Source organism: Myotis nattereri (assembly GCF_964212035.1).
Source record: "Myotis nattereri genome assembly, chromosome: 1".
Taxonomy (NCBI): Eukaryota; Metazoa; Chordata; class Mammalia; order Chiroptera; family Vespertilionidae; genus Myotis; species Myotis nattereri.
Window position 1 is genome coordinate 152659394 of NC_138075.1, and position 13506 is coordinate 152672899.

Genomic DNA, 13506 nt, shown 5'->3' on the forward strand with positions numbered 1-13506 from the left:
GAGTTTTGTGGACTCAATAACTCCAACCTCTATCCCATTTGTCTCTATTATTTTTTCCATCAATGCTCTCATAAGTCATGCCTTTTCAGGTGGTGTTTTATTTTCCTCTATTCTCTTCCTTCTCCAGTCTGATTTATATGTGTCATAGAATAATTATTCCAGAAAATCAGCCCTAATAATGACCCTCAATTGCTGAAAATCTTTGAATGGCTCTTTGTTCTTGAAACTAAAGTATATACTCCTTTGCATAGCATTTTAAAGTGCTTCAAGATCACATCTGTCAAATATCCTAGCACATTTCACATAGTAAATGTTCATTCATCTATAATCAAATGCATTTTAAAAATCTGGAATATTAAATGCCATTAACATAAAGCCTATTTAATACTATATAAACATAACTGTGTACATATTTCACCAAAGAAGATATAACATGACTAATAAGCACATATAAAGATGCCCAACATCCCTAGTCATCAGGGAAATGAGCATTAACACCACAATGAAATACCACTGTACTAGATATCACTCACTAGAAAAACTACAATAAAAAAGGCAGATAATAACTAATTTCTGGAAGGATGTGGAGAAACTTAAACCTCTACTATATAATGGATGGGAATATAAATTGTGCTGCCACTTTGGAAAACAGTTTGTCAGTTTCTTAAAAAGTTAAATATAAATTTATCTTGAGATCCAGCAATTCTAACCCTAGGAATCTACCCAAGAGAAACAGAAATATATATATTTTTAATTTTTTCTTTATTGATTAAGGTACTACATATATGTCCTTACCCCCCTATTGCCCCCCCACCCCCCTATTCATGCCCTCACCCCCCTTGTGTCTGTGTCCATTGGTTAGGATTATATGCATGCATATAAGTCCTTTGGTTGATCTCTCCCCCTTACCCCCACCCTCCCATACCTTCCCTCTGAGGTTTGACAGTCTGATCAATGCTTCTCTGTCTCTGGATCTGTTTTTGTTCATCAGTTTATGTTGTTCATTATATTCCACAAATGAGTGAGATCATGTGATATTTATCTTTCTCTGACTGACTTATTTTGCATTATTCTATGTGAAATAAGCCAGTCAGAAATATATATTCACACCAAGACTTGTATGGGGATGTTCTTTGTGGCTTTCTTCATAATAGCCCCAAAGTAGAAATAATTCAAGTCTGCATCAACTAGTAATTGATAAACAAAATGTGTAATCCTATTTAATAAAAGCCTAATATGCAAATCGATCAAATGGTGGAGCTACTAGTGAAACGACAAGTTGCTATGACACACACTGACCACCAGATGCTCAATGCAGGAGCTGCCCCCAGCCCGCAGGCCCCAGGCCAGCCACCAGTCACCCCACAGATCGGCCCTGATCGTTGGCCAGGCCTAGGGACCCTACCTGTGCACGAATTTCATGTGCCAGGCCTCTAGTATTCATATAATGGAACATTATTTGGCAATTAAAAAAATGAACTACTTATATGGGCTCCAACTTGGATAAACCCTGAAAACATGCTGAATGAAAAAAGCCAGGAACAAAAGACCACATAGTATATGATTCCTTTATGTAAAATATCCAAGAAAAGGAAAATCAGTAGAGATTGAAAATAGATTTCTGGTTGCATTCAGGAGGGTTGGTGTGGGAATGAGGAGTGACTGCAGATGGGCAATGGGGTCCTTTTTTGATTTTAAAATCGGATTATGGTGATAGTTTCATAGCTCTGTAAATTTACTGAAAATCATTGAATAGTACACTTAAAATGGGTGAATTTTATATTATGTAAATTAGACCTCCATAAAGGTGTTAAAAATTTGGACTTCCAGGTTGTACAACCTTTATATATTGGCATAATAAAATAAAACTAGCTTCTTTTAAAAAAAATACCATAAAGAGATAAGATACAGAATTTGTCTAATTCTAGTTTTTATGTTTTAATAGGATAGCTGTTTGGACTAATGTAACAATATAGAGGGGATATGTTCTTCATATAAGCCATTAAAATAGAAATACATTTTTAAAGAAAATAAATCACATTTATTTTTTAAACAATAGTTTTGTAGCTACCTTAAATTCTCAACAATTAGGTTAGAAATAATTGCTTTACTAAGACTTTATTGGAGCTGATCTATTAGTTGTCATATAAATGGTCAGTACATAGTAATCTTGTACTAATTAATTATTCATCCCCAGTCTATTAGCAAATATTTACCCCTTATCGCCCAATTAAAATTGAACCCAGGCTGCTATCAAATACAGGTCATTCTAAAGCTCTTCTCAAGAGAAATATAGGCTTGTTAATAGAAGCATTGCCAAGAAAGTCCTACTCAGAGGGTAGTTATTCAGAGATCAATAAGAAATTTAGGGACAAGGGCCACATTCAACACTTACAACTCTATTATTGTTCATTTTAACCAATATCACATTCATTGAGGCTGGGTGATGACATAAATCTGGACAGAGGAAGGTGGGTTTCCAGGCAGTAATGAGTAAATCAATATTTCCATCATAAAGCACCAAGACCATAAGTCTGTAAGTGTACATGGTGGCATTTGATTGGGAGAGGGAGTGATTCCCATCCCTCCCCCCTCTCCCATTAGCCTGTCTCCTTGAAAAAGCAATAGGCCAAGAGGGTGTAAAGTCTCTGTTCCTTGGAACTGTAGCTCAGGGGACTCTCCAGAGGAGACCATCAGAGGCTGGCTGTGACCACGAGGGAGTGGGCATGTTTTCCCGTGGAACTCATCTCCATTGGGGTCCTGGAGGTTCCCCTGAAGCCACCTATAGTTGAACCAACAACTCCCCGATCTTTCTCAGATTCTGTGTCCCCTAAACCACCAGTTGGCTGTCATGTGCATTTCTGTGCACGAGCCCAGCTGGACTGATGTCTCGTGCCACATATGAAATTTATGGCAGCAGCCAGTATCCACCTCAACCCCAAAGAGTTGACATGAGTCTTCCCTTGAAGAAAGATGTCTTCAGTTAGATTAGGCATCTGGTCCTGCATGACAAAACAATAGCCCTAAGGGTGGACTGCCTGACTCATCATCGCCAACGGGGGCTTTGGGGCCTTGGCTCCCCAGGACGACCTTCATCAGTGGAAGGGTGAGTAGACTAAAGCCCCGTCCCCTATGTATCTGTTTGCATCTTCACTACAGCGGTTTCTGTGTAGGAGTGGGATAGTAGGGAAGAGGGGGTAGATGTGCCTCTATTAGGAGAAACGATGTAGATTGGTTTAGTGGAGATTTTGAGACTTCTGAGAGGAAAGGGTGGAAGCATAGGGAAGGCAAAATTTAACCTCTAACTTCATAGAGTTTTCACCTGGGCCTGAGAATTACATTGACATAAGACACAGGAGAAAAGCATACAGGTCCATTAAATATACATTTTATGTGACACAGTAGCTCTCATAAGGAAATGAAGACTTACTAAATGCTTTTAAACTACATTGAACAAAGAGAGACAATTGTGGTAAAGTAACTAGACTATTTGGGAGGCTGAAGATAAAAAATAATTTTAACAATGTCAATTTGTACAGAATTTCCTAGACTTCAATTCCCTCTCCTGGATGCTAAGAATTCTCTTCCTCCTGGTACAGGGGAGACACCTTCCACGTGGGAGTCTTATTGCCTCTTCCAGGAAGAAGAAGAGTGAGGACTGAGCACCCTCCTAGCCCTAATGTTTTGTTCAGTGTCTAAAGCTCAAAATAATCCTTAGGCTCAAGTGGCATATTTTGAGGTGGTATATTCTGTCCCTCTTCAGAAGAAAGAACATAAACAAAGACTTCACATTTGTTTAATGGCTTATACTTTTTCAATATACATTTTGAATATACATCAATATACATTCTTGAATATACATTTCTGCATTTGCCCATCACAATTATCCCATAAGGTTGACCAAGAAGATGTGGTCATTTCCATTCTCCAGCTCAGAAAAGTGAGGCTTGCCCAGGTCAGAAAGTGGAGCTAGACTTGGAGCCCTAGAGCCTTCAATCTTATTCCATGGCTCCCTACAATGCAGAGTAACAACATGTCTTTTAAAACATGCTGGAGAAGAGCATAAAATAATTACTTCAGGGGTGTCTCTCATGGCTCAGTGCCTTGCATGGGCTGATCCACATGGATTGGAAACAAGATGGAGATGGCAGGATGTTGTCCTTTGGGTTTTTGGCACTGGGACGCTGGCACAGCCATGCTAATGCAGTACCAGATGTTGGCACTGCAGGCTCCCCAGGACGACCTTCACCAGTGGAAGGGTGAGTAGACCAAAGCCCAGGCACCTCCACTTCCCAGACATGCCCTGAGACTAGTGTGGATGCCAAGGCCGACTCATTATGCAAAGACGACTATCTACTCTGAAAACCTCAGGCAGCCCTGGCTTCCCTTGGCTCCTCACCCCCATTCAGCAAGCTTGGGTTTTAATGACAGGAAGTGGCCAGTTGGCTACAAAGGATGAGAGAAATGGTGAAATCATGGATAGAGACTATGATTTCCACTTTCACACCACCCTCTTCCTTCATTCATAAAGTCAAAGTAGTCATTCTTTTTAAGTAGCCAAAATATGTGAGACTATTTTTGTTCTAACAATAAATAAACATAAAGCTCCCCAAAGTCAAGATTTCCCTCATTGGTAAACAGGGCATGTCGGTTTTAAACGTGCAAGGCTGCACTGTAGAGAATGTCAGGGAAGGTCCTAACAGCCCATTCCCATGCATGCCGGAGAGCGGCCATCTGCAGTTTATTAGTGATATTCCCATGAATGGCTGCTGTCGACAGGCCTCCAGCTGGCTGTGTGCTCATGCATTAGTAGAAGAGACTTTGAACACTCCACAAACATTGTAAATAGCCTCAGTGTAGCTGATTATTGTTCATAATGGCATTATTAAAATGGGGGGAAAAAACTTACATTAATGAAGAATGCTAACAGACAGCATTCCATGGAAAATGTTTACTTGTAGGTTTGTGGCCCGAACTGTGAAACTGGCAATTTCAGACAGAAACAGCAATGAGTCCGTGATAGCTTCGCATCCTGAAATGCAAGGGTTAACAGCTGTATGAAAGTATCTGGGGGTGAGCTGCTGAGAAAAGCTACAGTCTGCATGGAGGTCAAATGATGTTTCAGTTTAAAAGGGAGAGTTCAGTTAACCATCCTCTACCCTGGAAGAGAAAGAAAGTCACCTCCAATTCAACGAAAGGGTCACAAAAAATCTAAGCTTTCTTTATGTGCAGACGCTCCAATTAATCCACTGCCTTCATATACTGGCGGCCTTTCCTTGGGGTTCTGTAGGACACTTTTGGCTGTACAGCTTGATTGAGATGGCAGCTGGATGCAGACAGGAGAAGCTGTGCAGAAGGGTCCTCCCCACCCCATGTCTGTGCAGAGATCCCTCATGATGACAACCTAGAGTTGAGCAATTTGGACAGCACATCAGCCTCTTCCAGACAAGTAAAGAGCCTGTGTGCCAATGGAGTCATTGTTTCAGGGTGTTTAAAGAACAAACGAATGATAATAGAAAAAGAAAATAAGGACAACAATAAAACTAGGTCTCTTTATTGTAGGAAAGCTTTACAGTGTAAGCTAAGATGCCACATTGCTCCGAATATCTAAATCTCTACGTAGTTTTATCATTATCAGTGAATATATATAAAGCACTCACTGAATCTTTGTCTGCTTTTGAATTTACAGGCATAGAGAGTCTATGTGATATCTACCCATATCTCAGAATTACATTTTAGTCAATAACCTATTTCAGCTCAAAAAAAACCCTTTGGCTGAAGCTACTAATCACAGCATATTTCACTGGTTAATGTTATTTTCCTTCTCAGGGTTGATTTTATAACTGTCTAGGGTTGAGAAAATGCTAAAAAGAAATCTTCTTCCATCAAAATTCTTTCCCCATTTACCTGCCTCTCTCCTACTGCTGAACACCCATCTGTAGACATCTGTTTCTTTTTAGCTGCTACAAGAGTATACTCTCAAAATTATTCATCAGGAAAATATCTATTTATAATATCTAAGACACTACTAGTAATTATAATGTTTATTATTCTTGTTCATAGAGATAGAAACAATGGTTAAAATTGTTGTGTGCCTATCAGTAGGCTAAGAATCATATTATCTCATTTAATCTTTCACCAACCTCATTAAAATGAAGCTACTGCTATATAACTTGGTAAAATAGCTAGGATGTGATAGACCTGTCCCATTGGGTGAGCACCTCCCTCCTTTCTTTCCCTTTATTCAACTTACATTTACTTCTCATTCTTCCTTCCTCCAAGTTATTCTTTTTCCTTCATTTTCCCCTTGTGCCTCCCTCTCTTTTCCCATTTAAGGCAGAGAAAGCTCAAGAACCCTCCTTTTCTAAATTGTGTCATTAGAACATATATTTAAAAATAGGATTCAAATAATACTTTTTCCCCCCCAATTTACTGTTGTCCCCAGCTACTAAGGAACTGGACACTGACATCCTTTGTTCTTGCTGGTTTGTCGCTAAGGACTAAGTGCAAGTCATTAAGGTTCAGAGAGTTCAGGCTGATTGTGCCTCATTTATGCAATTGCCAAGGACACACAGTGGTATGGCTAATTATTGCTTAGAAGGTACTTGAAGTTCCTCCGATGAAAATGGCCACGGAGGAGCACAGAGTCATTACCGTAATCACAGCTGCAAAACAAACACTTTCTCGTGGAAGGTCACAAACCTATGAACTGAGTCACACCGTGGAGGGTGGGATTAACCTTACAGAGCTGGATGTGATGACTGGCTGCATGTCTACATACCCTGACTACCCGGTACCTGAAAGAATGAAGGGCCCTGGGCAGGTTCTGGGAGGATCTCAGAGGAACAACTCTTCTTTCTTGCACCTTCATGCAAGGCCCATAGACGCTCAGCTCCATCCACCCTGCCTGGAGTTGCGCCAAGGGTGAGACTGGCATTCACAGGACCTATCAAACACTAGGAAGTTGTCCCTGGCCCTGTTCCTCTCCCTCCTTCCCTTTCCTCCAAACACTCTGTCCCGGTTCTGCCATTTCTAGTTCAGAGCTCCCCTCTGTCCCAGGAGAAGAGGGCTTGTCTGTGGATCTCAGCAAATGTCTTAGCACTTGAAGAGGCTGCACTGTGAAAAGCTATTATAATGATCAGCCGGCATTTCAACTGTCGTGGTTTGTTTGCCATGCCGTGTTTGATGGGCTGTAAACATAAAAGAGTAACTCTCAATACACAGTGTCTGTGATTTGCTAGTTAGGGGTTTGATCACACAGTACCCACACTCACCGCCACAGATAGCGCAGTGATAGCGCTGGTACCCTGACCGCCTTCCCTGAACTTTTGGGGGAACCCACCACTGTACTGTTCGCCACCCTCCTCTGCCTGCTGTGCCCTGGTATAAATACAGGAACCCAAGAGATGAAAACCTGCCTTTCTCTTATCATCGAGGATGCTTAGCATGCACAAGATTACATTGGAAGATGTCCAGCTTCTGCCTAATGGGCAAGTCCACAGTGAGGGGAGATCAAAGGCATGGAGCTTCCAAACTGCAGTTACATTTAATATTGCAAGAGTCAGGAGGGCAGATTAAAATAGGCTTTTCTTGAAGTAAAATGTGGGGGTCTGTTCCGCATTGCTGAGTGTTTAATCCAGCCAGGAAGCCGGGTTTCCACAGAGCTTCTGCAGGCCTCCAGCTCCCAGCTCCATCTCACAGGCAACGCCACTTTCTCTTTGATGGAAGGTCTTCCCTAGAGACTGTCCTCCCTTCCCAACAGGGGATCCAGCTTCAGAACAGCACTTTCTCCTCCATGGCAAAGGCAGCAGGACAACAAAAACACTCAGCTTTGGGAAAAGAATTTGTAAACAAGTATGACAGGATATTCAGAAAACTGGTGCAAAGTGCATCACCTTATTCAACACAAATTATGTGAGAGGTGTATTTGTATTGTGTTGGCAATTCCCTCCTATCAGGTAGGTCTTCGGTTTCATTATTATGATTAGTATTATTATTATTATCATCACCTTTATTTTATTACTGTTATTATTATTAATTCACCATCTGCTACTGCAAAGGCCAGAAACCATAAATTCTTAAAAAACCCAGGGAAATAAGTGGCCCCAATGTCATCATTTCCAGTACCTGCTGCTGGGCAGAACACTCTAAACCAGAAAGGCCTTCTTTAAAAAAAATTATTATTGAGAGTATTACAGAGGTCCCCTCCCCCCTTTGGTCCCTCTCCACCTGGTTCCCACCCTGCACCAGACCTTCCCCCGCCCCATCGTCTGTGTCCATAGGTAATGCATATAAGATGAAAGGCCTTATTCTTGACGGATTATCGAGTGGATTCCAGCGCTTCCTTCCATAAAAACCTTGCAGATGCTCAGGAGGCTTTTCATCTCTGGACCAAATTTCTCTTTCTTTCATGTAATTCAACTTCATTTAAGGAAATTAGAGTATACAGTACTGGGTAAAACAAGAAGCACACAAATGTCACTTCTGAGAGCTCATAGTTCAGGAAGGTGTGCGTCCTCAGGTGTACTGCCCTGCTTCCTTCTGAGGGTGCACACACAGCACTTTTTCTTCCGGCCAGAGCTCTGGGTGTTTGCTGTCACCCAGGGGCACATCTTAGCCTCTTCTGGCCTCAGCTTAACATCTTGATGAGATATTTATTAGCAACTTGTGTTTGCATGTGAAAGTGTAGCTAAGTTTGCCCAAGGACACACAGCCATTAGCTGGGGAGGCAAGAGTTAAGCTCTGGTAACATCTGATTCCAAATCCTAATCATGGCTGCTCACCAACCATCCTGAAATCAAAACATAGTTCTATTCACGTCCAAACTAAGTTGGCAGAAAAAACTAACCAGAATTTAGAGCATATTTCTAATAATTGTTTAAGTTCTTTATTCTAATGTGTATGCAGTTAGATAAATAAATATTAATGTGTTTTGAATACAGAACACTGCCTCAGCACCTGTTGGTGATGTCATATAAAATATGGTGAACACACCATATTACCTCTCTAAAATTAGATGAGAAATAAACTCTGAAAAAAAGAAAAAGAAATAAACTCTGAAAAGTGTATGGGCTCAAGGGTTTTGCTTAGCAGACTGTGGATGTGTATTATAACTTATGACAGTTCAACTTACAGTTTTTTGACTTTACGATGGTGCAGAAGTAACATGCATTCAGTAGGAACCATACTTTGAATTTTGGTGTCCTGGGCTAGTGACATGTGGGGCGATACTCTCTGCTGCTGCTGGATACTCTCTGATGCTGATCAGAGAGCAGCAGTCCTCCCCCTGCCCCCGCCCCCCTCCGCCCGAATCAGCTATACAAAAACACGGGTCAACATCTGATACTCTACAGTGTACTGTGTTGCCAGCCTTTTTTGTATACTGTGGATTGTGTTTTCCCATCCCATAATGTCTACAAATGCCCATCTGGGTCTCCTGTTTCCGGCAAGAAGAAGAGGAAGGCAAATACTATTGAGTTGAAACTCAAGATAATCTCCCAACTGTGGGCTAATATAAACATTCTGAGCATGCTTAATGTGGGCAAGGCTAAGTTGTTATGTTCAGTAGATTAGGTGTGTTAATGCATTTCTGACTTAATGATAGGTTTATTGGAGCAGAAACCATCTTAAGTCGCGGAGCATCTGTATACACTCATTCTAACAATGTTGCACTATGACGGCACCAGTCCTTCAGATGGCTGAAAGCAAAGAAAACCTCTGTCCCTCCCAAAGCAGAGGCCAAAGCAAAGGCTTTGAAGCAAAGAAAGAATTGCTAAGAGACGTCCACAGCCACACACAAAAAGATTCCCACATCACCCACCTTCTGACGGCCCAAGACACTGCTGAAGGCAGCCCAAATATGCTCAGAAGAGTGGCCCCAGGAGGAACAAACTTGACCACTATGCCATCATCAAATTCCCCGTGACTACCGAGTCAGCCATGAAGAAGTCAGAAGACAACAATGCTCTGTGTTCATGGCAGGTGTCAAGGCCAACAAGCACCAGATCAAACAGGTTGTGAAGAAGCTCTATGGTATTAACATGTCCAAGGTCATCTCCCTGATCAGGCCTGATGGAGAGAAGAAGGCATATGTTGAACTGGCTCCCGACTATGATGCTTTGGATGTTGCCAAAAAAATTGGGATCATCTAAACTGAGTCCAGATGGCTAATTCTAAATATAAAAACATTTTCATAATCATTTATTTAAACATTTCTTAAGTGACTTGAGATCTTTGAATCAAAGTTTTAACCCATAAATTATATGTCATTCAATGGATACTTTTAGCTTTTATTTTTTTTTTTTTAGCTCTGATTCCTCCCCCACCCCCCCACCCCCATTTTATAGATGAAGCTTTAAAAATACTCCACACATTTATGCCAAAACCGGTTTGGCTCAGTGGATAGAGCGTCGGCCTGCGGACTGAAGGGTCCCAGGTTCGATTCCGGTCAAGGGCATGTACCTGGGTTGCGGGCACTTCCCCAGTGGGAGATGTGCAGGAGGCAGCTGATCGATGTTTCTCTCTCATCGATGTTTCTGGCTCTCTGTCTCTCTCCCTTCCTCTCTGTAAAAAATCAATAAAATATATTTAAAAAAAAAAATACTCCACACATTTAAAGGGAAAAAAATTAGCAGAGTAGATGCTGAATAGATTCCAGTGCATTTTCCTCCTTTAGATCTTCTTTCAGAGGGGAATGAACTTCTCTGCCAGGGTATAGCGACTGCTTCTTCAGTCTTCAGTTTGTGACTGGGGAACTCAGAGGGGTGTAGTAGATCTGGCTACCAGCGCGGAGAGGTATGTTTCTGAAATGTTCTTAGAACTAATGAAACTATTCACACCTGAACTAGACTTTTAAAAAAATGAATTTACAGAAACCAAGAGAATGAGATTAACAAAGGAGCTGGAAAGGCTGATTACTATTTCCTGGCAGCACTGGACCATTGAAATGCCCCGGAAGGTTGAGAAAGTGTCTTAGATTGTGGGGCGGTTCTTCCTCCCCAGACTAGGGGAAGGTGCACACCAGCAGAGATGGGACTTGCCCTGGATCAATCCTGTGACTGGCTGTGACACTGTCATTCCCCACATCATGGCTTATTCTAAGATTTGAAAGCCCCAAAAGAGTAATTAACTGCTTGCCTCTCTTGTCCCCCTGCCATGATGCAATATGCATTTTTGTTTCCTGTGACTTTTGCCCTCACTGCCCTGCCTCAGATTCAAACCCCAGAGCCCTTCCCAGACAGGAAACTTGTATTGTGCCCTGGGCAAATGTCCCTGCACCAGACACCAGGGTTGTCCCTCACCTCACTTTAACTTGGCTATCATGGTGTTTGCTCTTTACTTCCAACCTGCAGCCTTCCGGCATGGTATGTCACTCTCTAAGTATGTGAAGGAGTTTTACTGATTAGCAGCCTCCTTTATTGTAATTTTTGAACACAAATCCTACTTCTTTAAAATATATATATATATACATATATATATATATACACATATATGTATATATATACATATATATACACATATATATACATATATATATGTATATATTGATTTCAGAGAGGAAGGGAAAGGGATGTACAGAAACATCAGTGATGAGAATCATTGATTGGCTACCTCCTGCACACCCCACACTGGGGATTGAGCCCACAACCTGGGCAAGTGCCTTGACCAAAATCGAACCATGACTTCCTGGTTTATAAGTCGATGCTCAACCACTGAACCATACTAGCTGGGTTCTTCCTACTTCTTTAATCCTGAATTACATACACACCTGGAGCTATTCCAGAGTTCTCCTGGCTGACTCCTCCCCCCAGGTTCTCTGACCTTCTCTGACAGGTGGTCCTGGGAGGCCCTAGGGGGTGGCGACTCACCCTAAGCTGCTACAGAGATGAGGCTGAGGACACAGTGCTCTCTTCACTCCCAAACAGAACAGTCTTTGCCATCCCAACCAGATGTATTCCAGACTACACTTGCCCACATTTCATTCCCTGATAAAGAATTTGCCCACGGCAATGCTGCTTTTCACTAAAGCAATGTGCAACGAATTTCCTAAGCCAGGCCCATTCCTTGGTCGCCCACTAACAGGAGGCTTGCTGGAAAAGGACATCCTGGTCATTGGTGAACCACTGCTTTCTTCTCTTCTGAGTGATCTTCCATGGCCATGCCAGGAGATCTGTCAACTTCAGAGATGGCACATAGATGTGAGTTTAAATTCCCAACTTTCCCCCACTTTCCTATTATTCCTGTCATTGTCAGGCCCTTCCCCTTGCGGGGTCCCAAGCTGCTTAGGAGGCGAACTCACATGGATGTGAATCTTGTCTCTGACCCTGTTCATTGTTCTGTGTCTGTTTCCACAGGCAATGTGGGGCAATCCCAGGACTTATTTCACAGGCTTGTGGGAGAATCCCTCTGTCACTGGGATGGACTATCTGATCAAATGGAGATGGTGCATTCACTCCGATAAAAATCAGGTAATAGGCTTTGAAAAACTCTTCCCTCTGTTTATTCCCCATTCAAGGTGACATTGATGGAAAGTGGTCCTGGTGGATGCTCATTACTGCTGGGGGTGCCGAGGGAGTGTTCAGCAAGTGAGAGGTACAGGTCTTAGTTACTCTCAGGATCAGAGGTCATAGCTTCAGACTTATCAACATACGGGTCCTGGCTCGGTTTTCTTAGCCAAAGATAAGCTCGCTGTTGTCATATTAGTGATTACATCCACTGAAAAGGTCCATATGACGGTCAAATACACCAAGAGACACAAGCCAAATGAGATTTTAATATGCTGAAATAATATATTTCTGACTTTGAAAAGTACCCTGCATGGTTAAACCTCGTCCTTTTTACTAAAGAGGGATAATTTGCTTCAGATTAAAGTCAAAACAATAAAGCTGCGGATGGAAAATGACCTTTCTTGTCCTTACACATATCAAGTAGCTGCCTGGAGTAGTGAGCCCAGCAGGAATTCCATTTAACTAACTGACTGAATCCACAGGACTCCAAAAACTCGTTCCTTACTGCTGAGGCACTAAGCCAAACAATTCTGTCACTAGGAGCCCAGGAGTTTTCATGGCGACACCTTGGTGTGATGGCATTTTTGTGTACCAGGCTTGGTGATGTTAGCTTTGTAAATTTTTTTAACTCCAAGTTTATATCTCCACTTTTAATATTTCACATGATCCTTGTTTTGATGTGATGTCATCAACATATTGGAATTGGAAATTTGGTTTAAAATCTACTTCCCACACCTCACATAAGGTTGAATATACACAGCAGGTGATGATATATTTTGACCTGCCATTTGCTTCTTTCTGTAGAGAGGTTTCTTGCAGCCATTCCAGACTTTAGCATTCCTGTGCAATTTAATATATTTTTAGGTAGGTCCATGGATAAGAAGCACCATGGGTAGCAGAGTTTCATTAACTTCTGAAGAATCATTTGGAATTCCTAGGTGTAGCTGAAAGACATAAAACTCTAATAGAGAAATATAAAGATGAAAATACTAGCCTTACT

At 41.8% G+C, this 13506-nt stretch overlaps 1 pseudogene across 1 annotated transcript in view; it reads left to right on the forward strand.

Annotated features, from left to right (window-relative positions):
- Window positions 1–10151, forward strand: part of LOC308531796 (N-terminal kinase-like protein) — a 75053-nt pseudogene extending 64902 nt beyond the window's left edge. Inside the window, exon 2 of the transcript in view lies at window positions 9982–10151. The product of the transcript in view is annotated as an N-terminal kinase-like protein (transcript). The remainder of the gene's footprint in view (window positions 1–9981) is intronic.
- The last annotated feature ends 3355 nt before the right edge of the window (window positions 10152–13506 follow it).